Source organism: Rhinopithecus roxellana, chromosome 2 (genome assembly GCF_007565055.1).
Source record: "Rhinopithecus roxellana isolate Shanxi Qingling chromosome 2, ASM756505v1, whole genome shotgun sequence".
In the NCBI taxonomy this organism is placed as follows: Eukaryota; Metazoa; Chordata; class Mammalia; order Primates; family Cercopithecidae; genus Rhinopithecus; species Rhinopithecus roxellana.
Genome location: NC_044550.1, coordinates 116246778 through 116274629, shown reverse-complemented (window position 1 = coordinate 116274629; position 27852 = coordinate 116246778). Strand labels below are relative to the sequence as shown.

Below are 27852 nucleotides of genomic sequence, written 5' to 3'. Positions count from 1 at the left end.
TAGGATATGACATGAAACATATTTATAAGATGAAAACATATATGTGTATTAATCTTAATGAGAGAAATTCAAAAAACTGATGCATAACTACAGGATTGAACGCTAACAAAAATAGAGAGTAATAAATGTTTTACTCCAGTAGTTTTGACTACTCAGGGGGAATAGATTTGGAATAAAAATGAGATGTGCAAACTGATCTAACTTGTACCAATATATACTGTAAATTAAAAATAAATTAAATAGCCAGTTTCTAAACTAGCATAGATGAGAATAAAGGAATGTGAAGGTCTATTGAATCAATCTTTCAAAAGACTGTAATGCATAAAAAATTGTGCTTAAAAATTTACTTCCATGAAACAGATTCTTAAAAAAATATCACAGGAAGGCTTCTAAACTGCAATCAGGGTATTTAAATTTAGATTACAAGAGGCAATTGATGCTCTTTCAATCCATTTTGCTATTATGCACGCTAAAGCATTAGACGGAAAAGAGTTAATGGCTGAGGAGAAGGGGCACAGGTTTGAACTGAATGACTACCTTCAATTTAATGTGTGAACTTGATCAAAGAATAAAATATTTGGATTTTTGAGGAAAAGGGGCATACAGGAACAGGAGAGATAATAACCTCACAAATGAGTTCACCAAAGTGTTGTATATACTTTACTGTTGCAATATATTTGTTTTTCAAAAGCAATGTCACATGTCAAAAGAATGATGCTTATTTCTTATCAGTCTGATCTTTGTTAGATAAAGCAAAAACAGTGATGTGCAGAAACTCTTCAGTTTTAATTTGCATTTGAATGTAAGCTGATTAATTAGTATTACATTCACCTCTTTTGCTACTTATAAAGTGGTTTTGTCTTGTGTAGATCTGTATATCTGTAATTTAAGTGTTATTTTAAACTCATAAGTTTCATTTATAATTCAAATTTGCATTAATTTACTGAACGTATTGTTACAGGTGGGTCTTTGTTCTTAGAGCTCCCAAGATGTTGGCAGGCCACTCCCAAGATGGCGGCAAGTCTTTTGTTCTCTGACCTGAGGTTTTTGGCCTCACGGATTCCAAGGAATGGAACCTTTGGCCATGCGGTGAGTGCTATAGCTCTATTAGAAGCCCTGGGTCATGGAGGAGAACCATGGAACCCAGTGACTAGTGTTCAGCTCGATTAGGGCAAACCCGGGCACTTAGCAGTGCAGGAACAATGGCGAGCCTCTAGCCCAAATGGGAGCAGCAATGGGCGCCTCACTGGATCAGAAACACAGCAGACACCCTGCTGGAGCTGGAGGGGTGGGAGTCAATGGCGGGTCTGTGATAGCAGCCAGCGAAAGCTCAGCTTGAGCCAGAACAAACATGGACCAGAAAAGAGTGCAGCTGCAAGGTTTAATAGAGTGAAAACAGAGCTCCCATACAAGAGGAGGGGACTCAAAGGGGGTTGCCCACTCCCAGCTCGAATGACTGGGGTTTATATCCCAATCATTGTCTCTCCCTCCCACTGTGCTCTCAGATGGTAGATGGTAGATGATTTGACTATTTCTTTACCTCCTGCTTTTAGCCTAACTGGTATTTTAGTGAGCCTTTTTTTTTTTTTTTTTTTTTTTTTGAGATGGAGTCTCGCTCTGTCGCCCAGGCTGGAGTGCAGTGGCCGGATCTCAGCTTACTGCAAGCTCCGCCTCCCAGGTTCACGCCATTCTCCTGCCTCAGCCTCCCAAGTAGCTGGGACTACAGGCGCCCACCTCCTCGCCCGGCTAGTTTTTTTGCATTTTTTAGTAGAGACAGGGTTTCACCGTGTTAGCCAGGATGGTCTCGATCTCCTGACCTCGTGATCCGCCCGTCTCGGCCTCCCAAAGTGCTGGGATTACAGGCTTGAGCCACCGCGCCCGGCCCCTAGTGAGCCTTTTTTACTACCTGATTGGTCGGGTGTGAGCTGAGTTACAAGCCCCCAGTTTAAAGGTGGGTGCGGTCACCTTCCCCAGCTAGGCTTGGGAGTTCTTAGTTGGCCTAGGAAATTCAGCTAGTCCTGTCTCTCAGTATCCCAATAAATTGGTGACATATAGACGTGTGAATTTTAAAGGAGTAAATAATATTTTGTTTAGACTTGTTATTTTGAACATTTATTACTTAACAGAGTTGGAGGAAGAAATGAACTATGAAAATACTTTATTTGAATGTGCTAATGCCTTTAAAATTATTATTTATAAATCACAAAACTCATCCATGTTGATAATAGATACTCTAACACAAAATATCAATTTTATTGTAATACTGGTAGTGGCAAAATCTTGCTTTGCCATTTAAATAAAATTTAAAGTAAATCTGCACCCCAGAGTCACATTTTAATAATTGTAAACTAGCAGAAAATAAGAAAACATGATTGAAGCAATCGCATAAGACATATTCAGAGAATCCATGTTCAGCTATGGTGTACATGCTTATTATAGGAATAGAGGCCGATTTTAGAAAATGGAGAACAAATTACGTAAAAATGAAAAAAAGCACTTTATACTCACCCAGTATAGCCATCATAGCATATTTGCATTTTGTATACTTCCTGTCACTATTTTTTCTATGCCCAAATTGTGATTAAACTCTAAGTACAATTAAAATGGTTATTTTCAGGCCAGCTGCGGTGGCTCATGCCTGTAATCCCAGCACTTTGGGAGGCTGAGGCAGCTGGATTGCTTCATCTCAGGAGTTAACCTGGGCAACATGGCAAAACCCTGTCTCTGCTAAAAATGCAGAAATCAGCTGGGCCTGGTGGCACATGCCTGTAATCCCAGATACTTGGGAGGCTGAGGAAGGAGAATCACTTGAACCTGGAGGCAGAGGTTGCAGTGAGAGAAGATCGTGCCACTGCACAGAGGGAGCGACAGAGGGAGACAGAGCCTGGGCGACAGAGGGAGACTCTGTCTCAAAAAGAGAAAGCAGTGATTTCCTAGCTTGATATTATATTGTAAAAATTTTCTCATGCCATTAAAATCCTTCAAACATCTGTTCATACTGCCTAAAATAGTCTTTTGTATAGATGTGCCATAATTTTTTTTATTATTGAAATTTTGACTTATTTACATTATCTTCTTCTATATACAAGATTATAATGAAGATATTTTTTAACATACTTTTATGTCCAAATGTATGATGATATACTTAGGAAAGATATCAGAATAAGAATAATTAAGTTAAATTACATAGGGATTTGTAAGTGTTTTGATACAAACTGTTGAATGCTTTCCAGATGTTCAAACCAATTTATACTCTGTGCCAACTTATCAACACAAAATCATCTTTAAAAGATATTTTCCATATGCTAAAGCATGTGTTTCTTCATTTGCTGCAAAAACTACAGAAATGGAATATTATATATATTCATTAAAAATTATATTTTATTATTTTTGTTTAATTGCTTATTCATTATTAGATTTCCCTATTTTCCACATTTATTTTAAGAGAGTGTGTGTGTGCTTGTGTGTGTATATATGAGAGAGAGAATGCAAGATTAACCTTGGCATTGAAAAATCACCTTCCAATTAAAAAAATTATGTTAATTTATGTTCTTTTTGACATTAAGAGAGGTTAGTTATTTTTCATTCAGATCTATCAACCTTTTCTTTAATAACTGCTTTTGTTTTTTAAATAATTAACAAATTGCTTCCAATTTAGCAATAAATATTTCTTTAACTCATTTTTTAAATAATTTATTTAAATACTTTTTTGTCTATTTGAAACTGATTTTGGTTTATGACATTAACACTATTTGTTGATTACTATCTTCCTTCTCCATTGGTTTGTGATCATTCTTTCAGCAGGAAATCAATGTTTATGACCATTAGAGTCTATTTTATGGCAGTTTACTATATTCCATTAATTTGCCTGTTAAATATGATATGGTAAGAGGTTATTATACGGATTGATTATACTGTGTTGTTTTATATTGCCCAATTTTAATGATTTTATAGCTTATAATTTATTTAATATCCAGAAAGGCATGTCCCTTCTTATTACTCTTTCTTTTCCACATTTTCTTAGCTATTATTGCCTCTTTATTTTTCCAGATGAAGTTTAATGTTTTAAAAAAAGATCATAAATAAATAACTTGTTATTGCATTGGAAGTACAAACTATTTAAAAAAGAACCACAGTGGTTGATCTCCTCATCCAGACTCATGGCAAATCTCTCCATTTGTCAAAGACTTACTTATTATCTCCGAGGAAAAGTTTCAGGGTTTTATTTATATATGCACATAGCTTGAAGATTATACGTAGACATTTTATATTTTTCTCTTTCTGTTTTTTTTTTCTGTACTTAGATGAATTTATGTATTTGCATATAAGAAATGACAAATGTTATTTAAAAATGATTAGCAACTTTTAAAAATGGCATTTTTCATATTGGCGAGCTCCAGGTGAAACTGGTATAGTCATGTGTTATGGTGGGTGCTGAGGGGGGTCATAGGAACTGCTAACACTTATATAGTGCTTACACTTTGCTGGACTTCATCATAGCAGTTTCTTTTTTTTTTTTTTTTTTTTGAGATTGAGCCTCGCTCTGTTGCGTAGGCTGGAGTGCAGTGGCTCACAGCAACCTCCACCTCCCAGGTTCAAGCAGTTCTCTGCCTCAGCCTCCTGAGTAGCTGGGATTACAGGTGCCTGCCACCATGCCCAGCTAATTTTTTTTTGTATTTTTAGTAGAGATGAGGTTTCACCATCTTGGCCAGGCTGATCATGAACTCCTGACTTTGTGATCAACCCGCCTTGGCCTCCCAAAGTGCTGGGATTACAGGCATAAGCCACCGCGCTCAGCTGATCTTAGCATTTTCTAAGTGTGGTGTCATTTAGACTTAACAATAGCACTATAAGGCAGGCATTACTATCACAGAAAGTTCAAGTTCAAGTAAAATAACCCAAGTTTAATTAAGTGGTACTTCTGCCATAACTCAAAACTAGGCAGTCTAACTCCACAGTCTGTGCCAGTAATCATTAACTCTTTGGTTGTTTTTTTTTTTTTTATTATAATAGTTTTATTGAAATAGAGTTTACACAACATAAAATTTACTTACCTAAAGTGTACAATTCAATTGTTTAGTATATTCACAAAGATGTGCAATTGTTAATCAATTGTAGAACATTTTATCACCCACCAAAAATGACCTGTGCCTATTAGCAGTCATTCTGTATTTTCTCTTTAGCCATTTCCAGCCCCTGGCAACCACTAAACTACTTTCTGTGTCTATGGATTTGCCTATTCTGGATGTTTCACAAATAGAATAATAAAATACATGACCTTTTGTGACTGGCTAATTTCACTTAGTATGATGTTCTCCATGTTCACCCATATTGTAGCATGTATTAGTACTGAATACTTTTTTATAGACAAATAATATTCCTTTGTATGATTAAATCACATTTATTTATCTGTTCATCAGTTGATGGACATTTGGGATTTTTCTAATTTTGACTGTTATAAATAATGCTGCTATACACATTATTATTATTACTATTATTATTATTATTCAAGATGGAATCTCACTGTTGCCCAGATTGGGGTGCAGTGGCACGATCCTGGCTCACTGCAACCTTTGCCTCCCAGGTTCAAGCGATTCTCCTGCCTCAGCCTCCTCAGTAGCTAGGATTACAGGCCTGTGCCACAACGTCGAGGTGATTTTTGTATTTTTAGTAGACATGGGGTTTCACCATGTTGGCCAGGCTGGTCTCAAACTCCTGATTTCAGGTAATCCGTCTGCCTCGGCCTCCCAAAGTGTTGGGATTACAGGAGTGAGCCGTTGTGCCCAGCCTATAAACATTCTTGCTCAAATTTTGGTGTGGCTGAATGTTTTTCCTTTGGTATATACATTGGAGTGAAATTGCTGAATCATATGGAAACTCTATGTTTGACTTTATGAGGGATTGCTGAACTGTTTTCCAAAGCACTGCACTATGACACATGTCCATCAGCAATTTCTGAGGGTTCTGTCGTATTCTGTTTGTGCTGCTGTAACAGAATACCTGAGACTGTTCTGATTTATGAAGAACAGAAATGTGTTTTCTCACAGTTCTGGAGGCTGAGAAGTTCACGATCAAGGTGCCGGCAGGGTTAGTGTCTGGCGAGGGTAGCTCCCGGCTTCCAAGATGGCACCTTGTTGCTGCATACTACTGGGGAGAGGGACGTTGTGTCCTCACATGGCAGAAGGCAGAAGAGCAAGTAAGCAAGCAGGACTGTGCAAAGTCTCCTTCATAACAGCCTCATTTTCATTCATGAGGGAGATCTCCTGACCTAATCACCTTTCTGAGCTCTGCCCCTTAATACTATCACATTGGCCCTTAGTTACAACACCTGAATTTTGGAGGGGACACTTTCAAACTATACAAAGTTCTAATGTCTTCACATCCTCCCCACCAAAAACTGTTATTAGGTGACTTTTTTATTATATATTTTCTCAAAAGAGTAAATCCGTACCTCCTAGTGGGTTTGATTTGCATTTCCCTAATGACTAAAGATGTAGAGCATATATTTTGCTTCCTCACCATTGTCTTATTTCTGTTTGGGCTACTACGACAAAGTACCTTAAACTGAGTAACTTATAAGCGAAAGAAATGTATTTATTTCTCACAGTGATGAAGACGGGGAAGTTCAAGATTAAGGTGCTGGCATTACCTGGTGAAGGCTCTTGTTCTCATAGACAGAGTGCCTTATAACTGTGATTTTACATGGTGGAAACAGTAGACAAGCTCCTCCAATCCATTTTCATTTTTATTTTTATTTTTTGAGACAGCTCTCATTCTTGTCACCCAGGCTGGAGTGCAGTGATGCCATCTCAGCTCACTGAAACCTCCACCTCTTGGGTTCAAGTGAGTCTCCTGCCTCAGCCTCCCGAGTAACTGGGATTACAGGTGCCTGCCACCACGCCCGGCTAATTTTTGAATTTTTAGTAGAGATGCGGTTTCACCATGTTGGCCAGTGTTGTCTTGAACGCCTGACCTCAGGTGATCTGCCCACCTCAGACTCCAAAAGTGCTGGGATGACAGGTATGAGCCACCATGCCCAGCCTTCAATCCATTTTTATAGAGTAACTAATCCCATTCATGAGGGCTCTGTCCTCATGACCTAATCACCTCCCAAAAGTCCCCACTTCCTAATACCATCACCTTGGGGCTTAATTTCAACATGTGTAATTGGAGGGCGATAGAAACATTTAAACCATAACCACCATCTGCATATCTTTGATTCAAATCCTTTTCCTGTATTTTTTCAACTGTGTTGTCCTTTGTTGAGTTGTCTTTAGAATATTTTCTCCCATTTTGTGCAATTTTTCTTCTTACTTTTTTGATGTCATTTATTGAAGGAGAAAAGTTTTTAATTTTTATGACATCTGATTTTCTCATTTTTCTTTTGTTGCTTGTACTTTGATGTCATATCAAAAAAGCCTTTGTCTAACCCCAGGTCACAATTTACTTCTCTATTTTCCAGTTTTAGTATATGTGCGGCTGAGGCAAGCACTAAGCACTACTCCTCTATTTCTTCTAAGCGTTACATTTAAGACTCTGATCCTTTTTTTTTTTTTTTTTTTTTTTTTGAGACGGAGTCTCACTCTGTTGCCGAAGCTGGAGTGCAGTGGTGCGATCTCGGCTCACTGTAACCTCCGACTCTCTGGTTCAAGTGATTCTCCTGCCTCAGCCTCCCAAGTAGCTGGATTACAGGCATGCACCACCGCGCCCAGCTAATTTTTGTATTTTTAGTAGAGATGGGATTTCACCATGTTGGTCAGGTTGGTCTCCATCTCCTGACCCTGTGATCCGCCCACCTCGGCCTCCCAAAGTGCTGGGATTACAGGTGTGAGCCACTGTGCCCGGCTCAACTCTGATCCATTTTGAGTTAACTTTTGTGTAGGGTGTGAGGAAGGAGTCCAGCTTCCTTCTAATGCATCTGGATATCTGGTTATCACAGCCCTATTTTCAAACCAGAATTTGATGTTGTCAATAACTAGTCCAGTGTCCTTTATCATACATACATGAACACATACACATACACTTACATCCTTTTATAGCTCCCCATTTCTCTTAGTGTAAAGGTGTACATCTTTAACATGATTTACAAAGATCATGCTCATGCCTGTCAAATTCATGACTGCAAGGGACCATTCATCTCCCGGTCTTCATTTGGTTTTATAGCTCTTGCTGCCATTGTCATCAATTAGGTGCCTAAGAAATGTGTTTTCTTTCACTACAGGGTCTTTGCACATGTTACGCCATTCTCATGAAATTGTCTTTCCTTTTTTTCTATTTTAATCACTCACACTCATCCTTCAGAGTTCAGTTCAGTTGTAATTTCCTTAGGTAAGCCTGTTTGGCATTCTTCCCTAAGTCAAATCTCCCTAGAGCACTTGCGTACCTGCCTGTGGCTGTATTAAAACAAATTAAGCTTACTTTTGAGACTTTTAAAATTTTTTTGTGTCTCCCATGTGGGCTTATGTAGTCAGGGACCATGTTAGCTTTTTCACTTCATTATATTCCTGCACCTGGAACTCTGTCGGGACCCTAGTTAGGCTCTATTAATATGGATTAAAATGATGAATGAGAACACCTCCTCTATGCAGCAGTTGTGGAATTCTTTGTTAGTATTAGGGTGGTCTTGTTCATATCTGCTGTTTCAATAATTTTTTTAGAGCAACAATTTACTGAGTGTTTGTTGTGTGTTTGACACTGTTCCAAATGCTTTAGATGTAGTAGTAAACAAAACAAAATTTCTTCGTTCATGGAACTTATAGTAAGGAATACAGATCATAGGTGATAAAACTGAGCATAATACATAAGTAAGCTGTACTGCATATTTGAAAAATACACGGAGTTTCGAAAATGGAAAATTAGAGCAAGTTCGGGAGTTTGGAGGTAGGGAAGGAGAGTTGCAGTTTTAAGTACTTTGGTTGGGGTAGGTTCTGTTAAGAAGAAGGTGACAATCAAAAATTTGAAGGAGGAATTTAGCTTTACAGATACATTGGAGAAGAGGGGATTTTTTTTTCTGGGCAGAAAGAACAGTTAGTACAAAAGGGCTGCTGCTGGAAGCACATTTGGCTTTGGAGCAAGTATGCAGAGGTCATTGTGGCTGGAGCTGGATGAATAGTCATCTAGAGAGCAGTAGAAGAGGGATTCTGGATGTAAAAGATGGGGAAGGGAGTGTAGATTATACATCCTCTCTGAGGCCACAAAAGGAATTTTCCAAGGTTGATGTGGAAAAACATTTCTGGGTATTTCATCAGAGTGGCATGATGTAGCTTATACTTAAATGATCATTCTGGCTGCTGTGCTGAAGATAGACTGCAGGGGATAAGGATATAACGAGGCAGATGAGTTAGGAGGCCTTTGCTGCAGATTACCAAGATAATACCAGGGGAGCTGTTGAAAAGTGGCTAGATTCTAAGTATATGGTAAAGGTAGAGCCAAAGGGTTTTCTGATGGATTGGATGTTGTCCCGAATCTGTAAATATCATTTTTAAGCTGGTCCAAATCACAAGCCAATCCACAAAAGGTTGCTTCTAAAATGTTGAAAAATTTTCATTCAGTTCTACTAGTTATTAACAATATTGAGAATGAAAAAAATGTTATGAAAAAAACTAAACAAGCCAAAAACAAAAAACAAAAAACCCAAAAACTGAAAACCCAAAAAATACCTCCTCCCTAAAATACTTGTTTCATCAACTGAAAGAAAGCCCACTGATTTTTTAAATAACGTATTATGCACATAATCTAAGATTGGCAATAGAGGAAATATTTTCTTATGCAGAAGCAAGGTTCTGCTCATCTCTCCACACTACCCTGACTTATTTTTTTATTTTTATTTTTATTTTTTAGAATATTACCACTGTCACTACCATCTTGATTTCAGGAAAGTTGTTTCTTCCTATTTAACCTCTGGCCTAAGAGGAGGAGGTTGGGAAGACACACTTTTCTTAATTCTTTTTAGCAAAGTATAGGCCAGGTGAAAATATTTCAGTAAGACTGAAGTAAACGTTTGGAGAAGACAAGAAAATATAAAAACATGCAATTAGAAAAACTAGTTTACACTACAGAGTTTTACTCAACTATTCCTTGAGGTTCTTTTTTTTTTTTTTTTTTTTTTTTTTTGAGATGGAGTCTCACTCTGTCGCCCAGGCTAGAGTGCAGTTGCACGATCTTGGCTCACTGCAGCCTCTGCCTCCCGGGTTCAAGCAATTCTTCGGCTTCAGCCTCCCGAGTAGCTGGGATTACAGTTGTGCACTACCACGCCTAGCTAATTTTTATATTTTTAGCAGAGATGGGGTTTCACCATATTGGCCAGGATGGTCTCGAACTCCTGACCTTGTGATCCACCCACCTCACTCTCCCAAAGTGCTGGGATTACAGGAATTAGCCAATGTGCCTGGCCTACTTGAGGTCCTGGACAGAGAATATTCCTACCACAGTCCTTGGCTTCGTGTAAAGTCTTTCATCCCTTCACCAAAGAAGAGCCTTAACTTACCTGGGCTCCTTGATGTCTAAGCCCTATAGAGTGAGACTCAAGAGAAATAAAATGACTTCCTGCTCTGTTATCCAAACGCTCTTTCCAACTTACTGTTTCCCCTTGAAATATCTGCCTTTTCCAGTGTGATGAATAGCATGGCTTTTCAGGGATAGAGAAGGATAAGAAACTGTCTTTACGCTGGGCAACCCAGACATTCAGTCAGTGCACAGGACCTTAAGCCTAGCATCTGTACAGGAGACACAGGGACTAACAAAAGAGTGGGTGGTTTTAAAATTGTCTTTAATTAATTAATTTTTGTTTTTGGCTACACATGGTATTTCTGAGGAGACCAAGGTGATTTGCTTTTCTCTAACAAAGCTTGAAAATTAATTTGTCTTCACAGAATTGGAAAAATGAATGTAATTTGACATATGTCTTGAATCTGGTTGGCTCTGAGAAACGTATGCATCTCATCAGTATGCATCTTAAGAACTCATATTACCCTACTTCAGCATTGTGAGAAGACATGCATTCTTTTCGTATAAATAATGTGGATCTTACATGTAAAGTATTCTAAAGGTTAGCTGTTTAACAACTTAAATAAGCTTGTGAATAATAAATTAATAACAATGTTATGCTAATACGTAACTATGATATTTGCTGAACAAAATAAATTTGCTTACTTTGGAAGCAGATTGGGTAGTTTAATATATCAGCAAAAGAGTGTTTTAAAAAAATATCAAAGTTCTTTTAATTAAAACTTTTATTTTAGGACAGTTAGTAATGTTTTATTTGCCAACTTATATTAGAAAGTCTCTGTCTTAAATGTTTCCTTGCAAATAAAATGGCAATACTGCCTTACATTTTATTATTTTACAGTTTGCAAAATATCTTCATTATGATATTTCATTTAGTAGACATGCCTATGGGAACATTACTTCCAGAATTAAAAACATTATTTTTGTTTTGGTATATTTTTAAACTACAAATGACAGAAAGGCAAGTAAATGTAATTTTTTCTCTGGTTATTTGTTCAAATGCTAATTTAAAACGTTTGTACATTTCTAACACAAAGATTCCTTGTTTGAGAAAAAATGGATTTCTTAAAAACAAAATGCTTTTTAGCAGAGAGACAGGGCATTGAGCTGAAATGGCGTCTGGAAGTTGGGATCTGTAAGAGAAGGTTGAATGTGCCCCGAGGCATAAAGCTGCTAATTTTGTTTTATTGGATTTTACTGTAGCTATTAATATATTTTCCTGGAGATTTATGTGATCAATTTATCTTATGGCCGGAACTAATTCCCTTAGTATATTTTCTTAGAATATGTGACTTTTTCTAAATTTAGCTTTATTTGTCATATTTTCCATAAATGGGAAAGATCCTATGTTTCCAGACATGTTAAGTATTGCAAGAATTATTTGAGCACCTACAGATAAATAATATCAAAATAGGATCATTGTTTCCCTTAGTTTCTCCTTCTCCCCCACACATAGACCAAGAGTTATTTAGTTATACTATTGCATGTGTCTAGCTTTATTGGATTCTTCCATGAAAGACAAATGGATTACATTTTTGGTTGTGTGACCCTTGTTGCCCTATTGCACTTTTGATAATATTTGCCTGTGACAAGCAGTTATTTTCACATTCAATCAAGGGTAACAAAATATTTTAATAATGGTGAATGTGAAGTTAATTAATAACCCACAGGTATGGCAGTTGGACAGGATTGCACTCCGTCTCAAACACAAAGAAATCAATTCCATCAGTAGTTATAAATTTGCATATGAATGTCAAATATATGGGGTTTTGAATAAAAATCATTTCAGAGTAAAAGTGTACATTGACAAGCTGTATTTAAGTTCTGTATTTATAGATAAATTATTTCAGAATATGTTAGTTACTATGACAATCATAATCAGAGTTCCTTAGTTAGGGAACTCTTGTAGTGTGTCAGTAGGTATCAATATTGAAATATTTGATATTATTTAACATGTTTTGCGACTTAGTTGAATGTATATGTGGTTTTACATATATTTAGGATATCTATATTAGTGAAATTTATTTTGGAATGAATTGTTGCTTTATGTGTTATAAATACAGGAATATTATGCAAAGTAATTTTAGGTTTATTGGCATACAACTTATCTAGATCTTCCTTCCTTCTTTCTCTCTTTGGTTTCTTCGTTTCTTCCTTCCCCTCTTTTTTTTTTTTTGAAACATGGTCTCCCTCTGCACCCAGGCTGGAGTGTAGTGGCACAATCACAGTTCACTGCAGCCTGGACCTCCCAGGCTCAGATGATCCTCCCAACTCAGCCTCCAGAGTAGCTAGTACTAAAGTCATGCACTACCACGCCTGGCTAATATTTTTTGTATTTTTTGTAGAGCTGGGGTTTTGCCAGATTGGCCAGGTTGATCTCAATCTCCTGGCTTCCAAATGTTCCACCTGCCTCAGCCTCCCAGAGTGCTGGGATTACAGGCGTGAGCCACCACGCCTGGCCTCTTCCTCTCCATCTTAATCTTCCTTCCCTCTCTCTTTCCCTCTCCTTCTCTTCTTTCTCTTTTCCTCTCCCTCCTTCCCTCCCTCCCTCCCTCCTTCCTTCTCTCCTTCCTTCCTTCCTTCCTTCCTTCCTTCCTTCCTTCCTTCCTTCCTTCCTTCCTTCCTTCCTTCCTTCCTTCCTTCCTTCCTTTCTTTTCTACTTTTTCTTTCTGCCTTCTAATACCCATCTTGTGTTCTGCAAAGTCAGCAAAAGACAGACAAAATAATAAAATCTTTAGTAACTTTTTCGAAGTCATTTTCATGTATTCTCCCATATGTGGCCTTCTAGAAAAAAGAAAAGGCCATTGAAAGAGTGGAATAAAATTCTTACATATATTCCAAAAGTCCATTTGGGAATGGCTCAAGTTCTTTAACCATATAAGACATAGAATTTTTGATCCTTTCATTCTATTATAGATGCATTGCTTGTGTTGGTCAGTCTATTCTTTTTAGGTATGAAAGGGACTATCATTGTTATTGTTTACTAGCTATTAGGAGAGGAGCAGGTGAGATAGAGAAGTAATAGGGTCTGGTCAGATGGGGCCCTTCCTTGTGAGACCCTTGAAAGGCTTTCATTTTTACTGTGAGTGTCAAGGATTGTGAGCAGAAGGGTGACATGATTGGAATTACATTTCAGAAGCATCTATTTGGCCGCTGAGTTTCTAACTCACTATTGAGGGAAGGGTAAAACCTGAAAGACCAATTTGAAATCGATGAAGTAATCCAGGCAAGGGATGATGCAGGCCTAGACCAAAATAGTTGCTGTACAAATGCCATGAAATGCTCATAGTTGGGATATGGATTGAAGGTGGGAGCAAAAAAATTTACTGATGGACTAGATATCTGTCCTTAGAGAAGAGAGGACCCTGGATATTTTCAAGACTTTTACCCTAAACTACTAAAAAGTTAGCATTGCTATAAAATAAGATCAGAAAGACTGCAGCAAAACAGGTATAGGGAAAGATCAAATTTTCAGTTCAGAAGATTTTGAAGGTGGACTATTAGCCATTTACGTGGTGATTTTTTCTAGGTAGCTGGATATAGGAATTTTGAGTTTGAGCGGCAGTTCTGTCTGGGAGATTTAAATGTATGAAACATCACTCAACAGTGTATTCATAAATCATTTTCTAGGTGAAACTACATAAAGATAAAAGAGGATGCACTGAACCTGATGGTACTTTCCTGTATAATTGAGAAAAGGTGGAATAAGCAGAAGACCAAGGCATGCATTGGAAGGAGGAGAACCATGTAATGGAAGCCAAGTGAAGACAGTGTTTCCTAGTGCTGGTGAGTTTTAAGTAAGATGAAGACTTGGACTTGATCATATAGTAGTGTGGAGGTAATTGATGATACCTGTTTCCCCAGAAGGGACAATAGAAATAATTACATATCAATAGGAGAATCCTAAAATTACATTTTGTGATTTTCCTTATCTCGAGAGCTCTTATATCTCTGGCAATGTCTAAATCTTTTTTCAGATATTGACTCATTTATTCATCCGTATAAACTATAAAGTAGAATCCTTTATTATCCTCACTTTAGAGATGTGAAAACTGAAATCAGAGAAGGTAAATAATTGGGCCATGTTATTACATGGCCAGAAAGTAACAGAGCTAAGATTTGATCTCAATTGTTCTGATTTTAGAGTCCATAGTCTTAAACACTGCACTATACTAGCTATGAAATAAAGGAAAGTTAAACATGATTTATATATGATCCCAAGTAGTAGAATTTATATATGATTTTTATATTTTTATGTGATCTATATTACATATTATTCTAAGTAGGATAAAAAAGCACAAAAATGGCTCCCATGTAATCATCAAAGCATACTAAGTTCAGAGTGTTTTTGTGTCACATATGCTTTTCTAAATATTTTCTCCTTTAATAAAGAGTTGAGCCATTAGCCATTAGGCACTGTTTTTGTTTTGTTTTGTTTTGTTTTTAATTTTTCTTTTGACAGAGGTCTTGCTCTGTTGCCTAAGGTGGATTGCAGAGGCCTGATCATGGCTCACAGCAGTCTCTACCTCCCGGGCTTGAGCAATCCTCCCACCTCATCCTCCTGAGTAACTAGGACTTCAGGCATGTGCCACCATGCCTGGTTAATTTTTTAAACTTTTGGTAGAGACAAGGTCTCCCTATATTGCCCAGGGTAGTCTCAAGCTCCTGAACTCAAGTAATCCTCTTGCCTTGGTCTCCCAAGGTGCTGGGATTACAGCTGTGGGCCACTGTGCCCAGCCAGCACTGGCTTTTAATAAGTATCACTGAAGAGTAAGTCAGTAAGAAACAACCCTTATCTCCAGGTGGTAGTAACTGAAAATGAAAGTAACAGAAAGTGAGAACATGGGGTGTGATTCTTGCAGTACGTATTTTGCTGGTTTTTATTAGTTTTGGGCCTCCGTTTGGACCTTTTGTACTAGAATCTAAAGATGAAGTTTCCCTGATGGCAAAATTACAATCCGTCACTCACTAATGTCATTTCTTCCATGAGTCACATCCATCCTGAAGGAAAGTGCTTGAACTAGGAACATATGCCTTTATTACATGTAGGGGCAAAGACCGTAATCCTATTATTTACTTCACCCCCATCTAACGCCACTTAGTAATAGGGGTGTTTATTATTATTTAAACCAGAAGTTCACTTTATTGTATCCATGTAAGTCTGTCTAGTCAGATTGGAGTAAACTGAATTCACTGCCTTGAAATCTTCCGGCCATCTCAAGATACAATTGAATTAATTGAATACAGCCATGCACCGGTCATAATGGTATTTTGGTCAAGAATGGATTGCATGTACAACAGTGGTATTGTAAGGTAATAATGAATGGAGTTGAAAATTTTCTATTGCTAGTGCTGTCATGGCCATTGTAATATTGTAGCACAAGGCATTACTCACGTTTCTGTAGTGATGCTGGTGTAAACACACCTACTGCACTGCCAGCCTATAAAAGTATAGCAATACAATTATGTACAATACAAAACACTTGATAATTCTAATAAATGTCTATGTATTTATTATACAAAACTTTTTACCATTATCCTAGAGTGTTCTCTTTCTCCTTAAAAAAAAAGTTAACTCTAAAACAGCCTCAGGTAACTGTAAACAGCCAGTAAAACAGCAAATCCTTCAGTAGGTATTCCAGAAGAAGGCATTGTTATTACAGGCGATGACAGCTCCATACATGTTGGTGCCCTGAAGACTTACAAGTGGGTCAAGATATGGAGGTGGAAGACAGTGATATTGATGATCCTTACCTGTGTAGGCCTAGGCTAATGTGTGTGTTTGTGTCTTAGTTTTTTGTTTTTTTTTTTTTTAAGACGTAGTCTCTGAGTCTTGCTCTGTCTCCCAGGCTAGAGTGCAGTGGCGCAATCTTGGCTCATTGCAACCTCCTCCTCCCAGGTTCAAGCGATTCTCCAGCCTCAGTCTCTCAAGTAGCTGGAATTACAGGTACCTGCCACCACACCCAGCTAAGTTCTGTATTTTTAGTAGAGATGGGGTTTCACCATGTTGGCCAGGCTGGTCTCAAACCCCTGACCTCAGGTGATCCGCCCGCCTTGGCCTCCCAAAGTGCTGAGATTACAGGCGTGAGCCACTGCACCAGGCTTACATCTTCGTTTTTAATAAAGAAGCTTAAAAAATTAAACAAAAATACAAAAGCTTATAAAGTAAGGATATAAAGAAAATATTTTTGTACAGATGTACAATGTGTTTGTGTTTTAAGCTAAGTGTTACTACAAAAGAGCCAAAGAGTTTAAAACATTAAAATGTTTATAAAACAAAAGAATAACAGTAAGCCACAGTTATTTTATTACTGAAGAAAGAAGAATATTTTAAAATAAATGTAGCTTGGCCTGAGTGTGCAGTGTTTACAGAGTCTACAGTGTTGTACAGTCATGTCCTAGGCCTTCCCATTCACTCATTTGCTCACCCAGGGCAACTTCGTGTCCGGCAAGCCGCATTCATGGTAAGTGCCCTGTCCAGGTGTGCCATTTTTTATCTTTTCTACCATATTTTTACTGTTCATTTTCCATGTTTAGGTATGTTTAGATACATAAGTACTTACTATTGTGTTCCAATTGCTCATAGTATTTAGTAGAGGAACCTGCTGTACAGATTTGTAGCCTGGGAGTAATAGGCTAGACCATGTACTAGGTGTGTAGCAGGCTTGTGTAAGTACACTCTGTGTGGTTTGCACAATGACAAAATTGTCTGAGGACACTTTTCTCAGAGCATATCCTCATCATTTAGTGACGCATGATTATACTTGAGTTGTAGAATGCTGATTACATCATTTGCCTTGATCTTAAAAGCTCATTGAAACTTCCTATTCTTTCAGGAGTTATATCCATTTTTTTTTCAATCAAAACATGAAATACTCCATTAGTCTGTCTCCGAATTAACTATATTGTCTGCTCTGTTTCCTTAAAATGAACATATTTTCAACTCACTGCTTCAGTCAGCCTTAGTCTTTGCTTAAGCAATTTTTTCCCAATCTCTATTCCAATCATAGTCATCTTTCTTTTCAAGTCTTTCATTAGGAGACCTTTTTTCCTTAGAATTAATCACATTATTTCCTATTTCTGCCTCAGTGTCTAAAAACTTACTATCTACAGAGTTTATTGTACTTCACTGTGTATAACTAAATTATAGCTATAGCACCTTAAGAAACTGAACTTCTGGGCCGGGTGCAGTGGTGGTTCACATCTGTAATCACAGCACTTTGGGAGGCTGAGGCGGGCAGACCACCTGAGGTCAGGAGTTCGAGACCAGCCTGGCCAACGTGGTGAAACCCCATCTCTACTAAAAATACAAAAATTAGCCAGACATGGTGGCAAGTGCCTGTAATCCCAGCTATTCAGGAGGCTGAGGCAGGAGAATCACTTGAACCCAAGAGGTGGAGGTTGCAGTGAGCTGAGATCGCACCACTGCACTCCAGCCTGGGTGACAAGAGCAAAACTCCATCTCTCAAAGAAAAAATAAATAAACTTCTGGTGCGTAACAGGGAGTTATTGAGAAATTCAAATAGGCAATGATGTTTGAGGTTTTTGAAATGTGCGTGTAGAAGCAGTATAGTGTTTTGATTGCAGGAGGGATAGACTGGACTCATGGAGGCCAGTTAACACAGGACTGAAATAGTATTGTCAAGAAATGATTATCCCTGAATTACAGACATGGCAGTGGGAGTTGAAAAATACTGCCAACACTTGGGACGTGTCCAAAACATTAAATATTTTTCTCTATTATTCTAGCAGGCTAGAAAACATGACAAGTGAAAATTTCCCCTCTAGAGTCCCTTTTCGTCACCTCTACTATACTACTGCTGGTTTCACATACATCTTATAGATTGAGGGAGTCAGGCTGGGTGGGGAGACCGGTCTCTTTTCTGGCTTTCTAATTCTGCTCTATATCCTGCAATGACTTAATTTCTCGTTGCTGGCTTCACACTGAACAGAGTCCCTGTGACTAGGCCATTTTCTGGGTGCAGAAAGACAAACAGGAACTTGGTTCTTCTCCCTAGACTCAGCACGGCAACGTCCTTGATGACATCTATTTAATGGCCTTATTTTTTCAACCTTGTTTTTTATGACCAAGCTTCAGTTGCTAGACCCATTTAAGACTTGTAGGAACAGAATTTGTCTTCTTGCTTCCAGGAAAACAGGTGCCCGTAATCCCAGCTACTCGGGAGGCTGAGGCAGGAGAATCACTTGAACCCAAGAGGTAGAGGTTTTCCTCTCCTGGTTTCTTCAAGACTTTATTTCTGTTTCAATTCCAACACCCTGCGCACTGGAACTCTACTGCTGAGCAATAATGCCTGTGCTGTTCTCCAGACACAGGCCCTTATTTTTGCATTTCACAGTAACTCTTCCATGATAATTGCAAGGTCATTATCTGTTGCTGATTTGTATTTGTTTCTTCACTTGTATGTTCAAATATGTTCAGTTATCAAAAACCTATTTTGTATAATTACTCCACTGGCATCAAGGAAAGCATGCATAGAAATAAAAAAAATTCCCTGCCCTCAGTAAACTTATACATTAGAAGAGTTGACTGAAAGTTGGTTTCACTGCCTTTCCATTCTGACCTGTGAGAAATTACCATACATTCTTCACTCTAAGTTCTTCTATGAAAAAATTACATACATATTACATAAAAATGGAATTTTTCATATAACAATGACAATAGAGAAAGTAGAATAAAAATGTAGAAACTTTCTCCACTCCCAGATACATATACAAACATACCTGTTCTTTGTAGAAAGAACCATCATGAAGAATTTCATATGTCCCCCTACACTACTTTTTATTTGGCTTTAGAAAATATATATTTATGTATATTAAAGCATATACATTTTATACATAAATAAATTTATATTACTATAGAGCAATTCTACTTAAAGCATGCTCTCAGATTTAAATGAATATTGGTTCTAGATACCTTCTCTTACTTAGATTTTGCAATACTTTAAAGATAATCAAATAAGGCAGTGCCACCTAATTATAAAAAGCTAATACCAGTTCTAAATTATGTGCTAACACTATTCTAATATAAAATACACATTAAGCCAAACTCAAAAACTCTACCTCTTAAATTATGAATGTGTGATGCTGGTTAACCAGAGGATTTTTCCATTGATTTGAACTCAAAGAAATTATCTATGTAAAGTGGCTTAAAATGGAAAAGTCTCCTTATTTTGATATCAAAGTCATAGGGAGGTGATAAATATTTTTGATGTCTTTGGAAGAAAATCAACTCAATAGTGATAGTATTTTAATTTGCAGTGTACTGGAATTCAAGGTTCCATATAAAGAACTGTGGTTGTTTATAAAATGGAATATTGTGGAATATTGTAATATGCAATGATGTGGCTTTTATGCAAACTAGGTACAAGCTGATGGCTCTTTCCTTTGTGATTGAATTATTTACTCCACATATAGCCTGTTCAGTCTTGAAAATTAAGTCAAATCCCAAGTATTTTCTCTTCACTTGATCACTTAGTTATAAGAAATATTCATATATTCTATTGTGTATTTCTTAGTTTTTGATCTCAAACCTTAAATACCTTGGCTTTGTCTTTGCTACACAGTTTTAATTTACTGTTAAACTTGAATTATGCCATTATAGTAAAAGGGATTAAAGAGAATATAGCAACTTAAAGCGTCGATTGGATGGTAGCTGTTTTAGTGTAATACCAAAGCTGGGTTTCCACAAGTATTTCCTTCTATTTCTATCTTGTTCCTTTTATAGCATTAACTTAATTTATTTGCTTATTTATGTATTAGTTAGCTTTAGTGATATTTGTTCCTTGACAACTCTAATTTATATAACCTGTATGTGAGAAATGAGAATGAAAAGAAAAAAAAGAATGATTGTAATAGAAAGGAGAACAATTGTGTACAACGGGAACTTCTAATTTCCAATAGCACTACAATTTCAGGTTTATATTAAGTTCTTAGATTAGAATTTTATATAAAACATTGATGCCTATTGAAATAATTATTTGATATGGAAATGATACATTAGTATAAATTCTTGAATTATCAATTTATGAGGTTATTAGTTGGATAAATTTTTATAAGGTAATATCATATCATCATCCAATACTTGTATTATTTTATGACTTCTCTAACTTAACCACTGAACACCCTAAGAGCCTGTTGAAATGGGTTTTGATTATTTCTGTAATCTAGTTGGATGGGTAATGAGCTAATCTTTGATGAAAAGTTATGCCTCTTTTCAGGGGGCCGCAGATGGTGTGGAGGTAGACTGATTAATTTGTGTCGTGGTTTTAAATAAGGATCAGGAAAAATATGTTTTCACAATGAAAAATATGTTTGCACAATAAAAAACATTTTTCAGAAAGAAAAACCTATGTAAGTAAGAATAATATACCTCAATCTAGCTTTGAGTCTGGAAATTGTAAATCAAGAACAGAGGTGGATAGAATCAAGGCAATATTTAAGGTAATTAAGCACAGGAAACGTAATGAAATGGAACAAAGATTCTTCTTTGTGGCTATATATCAAATAACATCATTTTAAATTTGTATCTATTTTGAATTGCTGGTAATGCTGCCATCTTGTTCCTGCGCTACAAGCTGAATAAAGAGCCTGGAAATACTCAACATTTATTAGCAGGGTTTTAAAAATATGTTCTTACATTTAAACTTCATCACTTTCATGTACCACTTATAATCTCTTTTATTATTTACCTCACCTAAATTCTCTGGAAGATACTTGGTAAATTAAAAGGAAGATATTGAGCATATCAATAATTTTTTAGAGCAAGCATTAAAATCCAGTTGCATGTAGTAATAGATTTTTTATGGGAGATATTATTTAGCTTTCCCTTATTTATTCTAGTTATTTTTTTCAAGAAAAATGTTTAGAGAGGTTCAGCAGATGTCTATTGTCACCCACAACTCTGACCCCCATACTCTAAAACAATAATATCTCAAATCTAGGGTGTTGAAGAAAGAACAAGAGGGTATCACCAAAAATTTTAATCACTTATTTGTATGTTATGTTTCCCAAACTACCTTGAGGGACTTGATTTTATATAATGCAGAAGTTAGTAGTTCAATCTCTAGAAGCAGAAAGACTGGAGTTTGAAATTTGGTTCTGTCACTTTTCCCCAGTGTGGTCTTACACCAGTGATTCTAGTCCTTAATTTCTTCATCTACAAATTGAGGAAAATACCAACTTTTATTTTATAAAGTTGTAGTGAGCATGAAATAAATGTTATTGCATGTAAAGTTTTTAGAAGTATACAGAGAAGGCATATCAAAAGCATACATTTTAGCCATTATTTTAATATTATAATAATTTGTTAACCTAACTTATTTACCACCTACACAATGTAGTTGGTTTCCCATTGTCTACCAGACACAGCCTGAGCTCTTTCGTGTACCATTTATGACACTTTATGGTCTGGTCTAAACATCCTTTTGCATTCTTACCTTCTGTAAGTACCAAAAAGGATGTGGGTGAGTAAACATCACACACTTTTGGATATAGCTTCACAACACTATTCATCATTTCTAAGTAGATCATTTCCAAATGTCATGATCCGTTTGCATACAAGTGATCTTTGCCCATATTGCCTGCTAAATGTTTTCCACTTGCCTCCACTGGGCATGGATTATGACCTAGGTTAATTCTTAATTCTTCTTGTAAACCTTTCGTTGTTCTGAGCACTCAGTCATAATTAATTAGTTTTTCTTTAATTTTTAAGATATTTATATTTCAGTGCTATAACTAGTACTGTGGTAATTGGTAACAATTTATCTGCCACAAAATTGTAAATTCTTCATGATCTTGAAAGGTTCAAGCTCCATGTCTTGTATTTATCACAGTTCCTAGGACATAGTAAGCATTTGATAATGTTTTCAGAAACAAAAACTCATGGAAATTAAGAAAAGTAGGAGACATATTAAGAACTTAATAAAATGTTAATAAACATTGCTATGTACTGAATGATGGTGGCTCCCCCAAATTCTTATGTGGAAGCCCTAACCCTCAATGTGATGGTGTTTGGAGGTGGGGCCTTTGGGAGGTGATTAGGTTTAGATCTGGAGACAGAGAGCCTTATGAGATTATTGCCCTTATAAGAAAAAGGTGACAGAGAGCTCCTTGGAAGGGCCATGTGAATGCACAGCTAGAAGGTAGGTACAAGCTGGGAATTAGACCCTCACCAGGAAATAAATCTGCCACCATTTTGATCTTGGATTTTCCAGTTACCAGAACTGTGAAAAACAAGTATCTATTGCTTAAGACATCGAGTCTTGGTATTTTGTTTTAGCACCCCAAGAAGGCTAAGACAAGCATATTATTTGGTGTTTTCATATAATGTAGAGAAACCTTTTTTAGATGAAAGCGTGTGTATTTTGGGACTGGGATCCTCAAATAAAGGATACTACTGTTTTAAAATTTGAAAACTTTAATAGAAGTGAATATAGGCAAAATAAAAGCAACATTCTGATGATCAAGTGATCAAGGCAGGCTGGAGTGAGGTATAATAAACCTAGTTTATAATACAGTGGATAATAAATACATATTTGTAGATGACTGGCCCATAATGAATGGATGCATTGATTAGTAAGTGAAAACCTAGTAGGCCTTTCTCTACTGAACTTCAGTGTTGGCATCATGAGATGTCTCACTTTTAAAAAACTGTTTCCCACTGAGTTTCTCTTATTCTTTGTCAGCTAAAGAATATTAAGTTAGGTCCATCAGGTGTGACCTCACAACCTGGCACATTTCTATGGTTATTCCAGATATGAAGTTCTATTAAGTTAGTCTTCTAGCAAGTTGTCCATTAATTCTAAATTCAGACCAATCCTTAAAGTTACCAATAGGAATAAAGCTAATGAAGTCTATGTTTCCAAATAAAATTGATGATTATTTGTTAAATCACCATGAGAGAAATACCACGTTTTTCAAGGCAATTATATTTATGTACATGCATTTGACCACAGATTTTGAGACAGGTACTTCACAATATCGTTGCATTTTGAACAATTAACTATTCATGAATTCATATATTCATGCATTATCAGGTCATATATTTTAATTAGAATAATGTAACACCTTCCAATGATTAATAATAGGATGTTTCACAAAAGTAAATTTTACTTTATTAAAATCATAAAAATTATAGTAATAGATTAATCTCCTCTATAAGTTAGCTGCATAAAGTGCCTTCACTAATAAATAAAACTGTTCATTTTCAAGATTTGGAGTCTGTATTATGATATAAATATAATATAATATGATATAAATATCGCAATAGATGCTTTCTTCTTTTTGGCCCTATACAAGCAATTTGTTGAAATCTGTTATAATTTGAGCTAAGTCTGTATTGGGCTTATTATCCTGCCTCCATGCTTGAAAAAAACAAAACAAAATACAGGTTGTTCAAAATAGATGCTCTGAAGTTACTTCCAACTTCCACATATAACCTGTGTCATTATTTTTTACTTACTGCTTCATAAATCAATACTTCTACTTATATCTTTTTTTCTATTTTTCCTCTCTTTTATAAAAACCATCCAGGTCTATAATACTTCCTCCAATTCTTGCTCTAAGATGGGATCTCTCTGTATTACTAGGAAAAATACAACTATAATTTAGTATTTATTGCAGGAATGACAACTGAGGAATAAAATGCCTCTAACATTGCATCCAAATAATCCCAGATGAGGATCATTTTCATGCTTAATAAGTAGCTCTATTCACTATATCTTGTTTTGTTTGTTTCATATTTTTCCTGGTGTGGCGGTCTTGTAATAATTTTTGGCTCTAAAATATGCTGTTGTTTGGTTTTAATAAGACATCAGCTTGCAGTAAAACTGAACAGATGCGATTTAAAGTGCTGATCTATCTTGCAGATCCCCATAAACTTGCATTCCTATTTCACAGGCGTGAATAGGAATGAAATCCCGTGTACTTGTGAGTAGAATAATCTATTTCTAAGTTTTTATACCCCAACACCACTACCTCCTCCCATTTTCATGGCAAACATTTTCTTTGATATGAAAGGCTTCATTGTAGGAAACAATCTCTCATGGACTGATTTATCTGGATAATTTTTTGAAAACTCATGTTTCCATGACAGACTCTGCAGATTACACTGGTTGAGAGTCAAAATTAGCAGTGTATTTCTCTGCATAGCACACATTAGTACACATTTTTTGTTCAATGAGCTACTTTAGCATATGGGATGTAAAGTTCCACTGTGTGATTTTGTCTTGAGCTAGTTGAGTTATAGACAGTTCAAGTACTTTTTGACACTGTATTTTTTTTTTTTTTTTGAGACCAGGCTGGAGTGCAGTGGTACAATCTCAACTCACTGCAAGCTGCGCCTCTGGAATTTACGCCATTCTCCTGCCTCAGCCTCCCGAGTAGCTGGGACTACAGGCGCCCGCCACCTCGCCCGGCTAATTTTTTGTATTTTTAGTAGAGACGGGGTTTCACTGTGTTAGCCAGGATGATGTCGATCTCCTGACCTTGTGATCTTCCCACCTCCGCCTCCCAAAGTGTTGGGATGACAGGCGTGAGCCACCAAGCCTTGATAGTGGACTTTAAATAGTCCAATTCAGAGCGCTTAACGTGTTCTACTGACTTCTTGAGGGTTACTTACATATTTTCAACATAGGCTTAATGTAGCATCATGAAATGACCATACCAATGCTCAAAGACTGTTTCTTTAAGAACATGTTTGGGTATTTCTAAAGGAAAATATGCTCATTATAAATGTTAACAATTGTTAATAGCGTGTGCGTTGTAGTCCCAGCTACTCGGGAGGCTGAGGCAGGAGAATGGCGTGAACCCGGGAGGCAGAGCTTGCAGTGAGCTGAGATCGCGCCACTGCACTCCAGCCTGGACGACAAAGACTCCATCTCAAAATAAGAAAAAATTGTTATACCAAATATGGAATTGGTACCATGAAATTACGAGCTGCTGAAGTAGGGAGGAGCTTTCATTGTGTTACACTGGAAACATCACATTATTTTTTTTTAAACTTTTAAGTTAAATTGGATCTAGCAACTTTTCTAGCTGCCTAAAGGCAAGGCGTCATAAACCTGTCATAAACAGTGAATAAGTGACTGCAAACTTAGGAATAAAAAAGGAGAAAATAGCGATCCTACAGATTGAGATAACTATACCAGATATTTCTCACCATTTAGGAATATCACATTTATTCAAGAGACGAAAAACTCACATAATCCAGTGGTTTCCAATGTCCTCTATAACAAAGCAGCTTGTATGAGACTAACCCTCCTCTAAAAAAATAGAAAAATTAGTACGTGAGTCGGCTGGGCGCGGTGGTTCACTCCTGTAATTCCAGCACTTTGGGAGGACAAGGCGGGTGGATCACGAGGTCAGGAGATCGAGACCATCCTCGTTAACACGGTGAAACCCCGTCTCTACTGAAAAAAAAAAGAAAAAAGAAAAAAACCAAAACCAAACACACACACACAAAACGAAACAAAAAGATTAGTATGTGAGTCAACTCTTTTAAAGTATTAGGGAACCACCATGGCAGACAGAACTACAGGGCTTCAGATTCTGGAGACAAGGGTGGCAGGCTGATGTGAGTCCTATATTTATCTATCTCTAAGATTTTCCTTGGGACCTTGCCAATGCCATGGGTGAGATGGCAGAGTAGAAATCAAAAGCCTGGGGTTATGAAGGTCTCATTGTGTGGAGGACACAGAAATTGGCATTTGGACCCTCCAAGAACAATTGAATTTTAGGGAAAAAATCATACTGCAGGGAAGTAAGTGAGAGACAGCATGAAGGCCTTTGGTCACTTCCTCCACATTTCCTTCCACCATGCACTTCCTGTGTGGTGTTCAGGAAAAGACACCAGAAAACACATAGCAAGCCATGTTTGAGATCTAAAGAATTGAACAAATATTGCAACAGTCTTGGTTAACGGGAAAATGAAGCAAAAGTGTAAAGATTAACAAATTGGATGACCCCCATGAACACTCAGTTTTCAATTAAGATCACAGAAAGGATAAAACCTAAGAGCCAGGTTTATGCCTTAGAGGTAAGAGTTGACCAAAGAAAGCCCAACTTTAAGAAAGCTTCATACCTTCCTTTGACTAGGTCAGGGTGATCCGCCAAAATACTCTGGGCATGCATGAAGATTAACCCTCTTTTGAGAAAGATTATAAATCAGGGACTCTACAATTTTTATATACCATGTATGTCATTAATTTAAAATGACCAGACATGTCTATAAAATGTATTAAAACCAAATAAAAAATACAGACTATCAAAATAGATCCACAGGTGATCTAGATAGTCTAATTATTTATAAATAATGGACTTTAATAATGATTTTTTTATTTTTTTGAGACAGCGTCTCACTCTGTCACCCAGGCTGGAGTGCAGTGGCCGGATCTTAGCTCACTGCAAGCTCTGCCTCCTGGGTTCACGCCATTCTCCTGCCTCAGCCTCCCGAGTAGCTGGGACTACAGGTGCCCATCACCTTGCCCGGGTAGTTTTTTGTATTTTTTAGTAGAGATGGGGTTTCACATAATGATTATTAAGTTAAAAAATAAAAGATGTAGACTTACTGGAGGACTGGGATCTGTAAGTCAACATTTTCAAACTAAGGAAATAGAATAATTGAATATACGAATTAAAAAACTAGACTTATTAATGTATTAAACATTTCAGAAGAAATAGCAAACTGAAAAAAGTCAGAATACTTGAAACACGTATAGAAATAAGATGGGAAATTTAGAAAAGCATGCAAAGTATAGGGAATACAATGAACAGATCTTTTTAAAAAATGTAATTTGAGTTCCAGAGTAAGAGAAGACTAGGGCAGAAGCAATATTTGACATAATATTGCCTGTGAATTTACCAAGACAGGCATAGACATCAAACATACAATGCAAGAAGCATGATGGACCCCAATTAGAAGAAATACAAAGAAAATCACATGTAAATGCATCATATAAAATAGCTGAACTATTCAACTAAAGAGAAAAATTAAATCTTTACAGCAGCCAGAAAAAAAAAATTCCCTTAACAGAGAGAAAGGAAAAAAAGAGTGGCAGCTGATTTTTTAGCAGAAGCAATGAAAGAAAGAAGGAAAAGGAATGACATTTTTCAGGTTCTGAAAGCAATAACTAACAGTGGAGAATTTTATATTATGCAAAATATTAACCAATCTTGTGTAACGATACCAGATAAAGTTGTGTTTATGGTGAGAAATAGTGTAGAAATATGTAGGCATATTTCATTACGATAAATGTGTGAATTCAACAGGAAGACATTACAATTCTAAATTTGTGTGTATGCAATAGTAGTTTAAAATATACATAGCAA

General features: G+C 36.7%; 1 long non-coding RNA gene across 1 annotated transcript; it reads right to left on the bottom strand.

Annotated features, from left to right (window-relative positions):
* Positions 1-21491: 21491 nt before the first annotated feature.
* On the bottom strand, positions 21492-25790 carry LOC104678730. Its single transcript, XR_750232.2, has 2 exons — positions 25727-25790; positions 21492-21682 (listed from the first exon to the last, which is right to left on the bottom strand). It is a non-coding gene; the product is annotated as an uncharacterized LOC104678730 (long non-coding RNA).
* Between the last annotated feature and the right edge of the window lie 2062 nt (positions 25791-27852).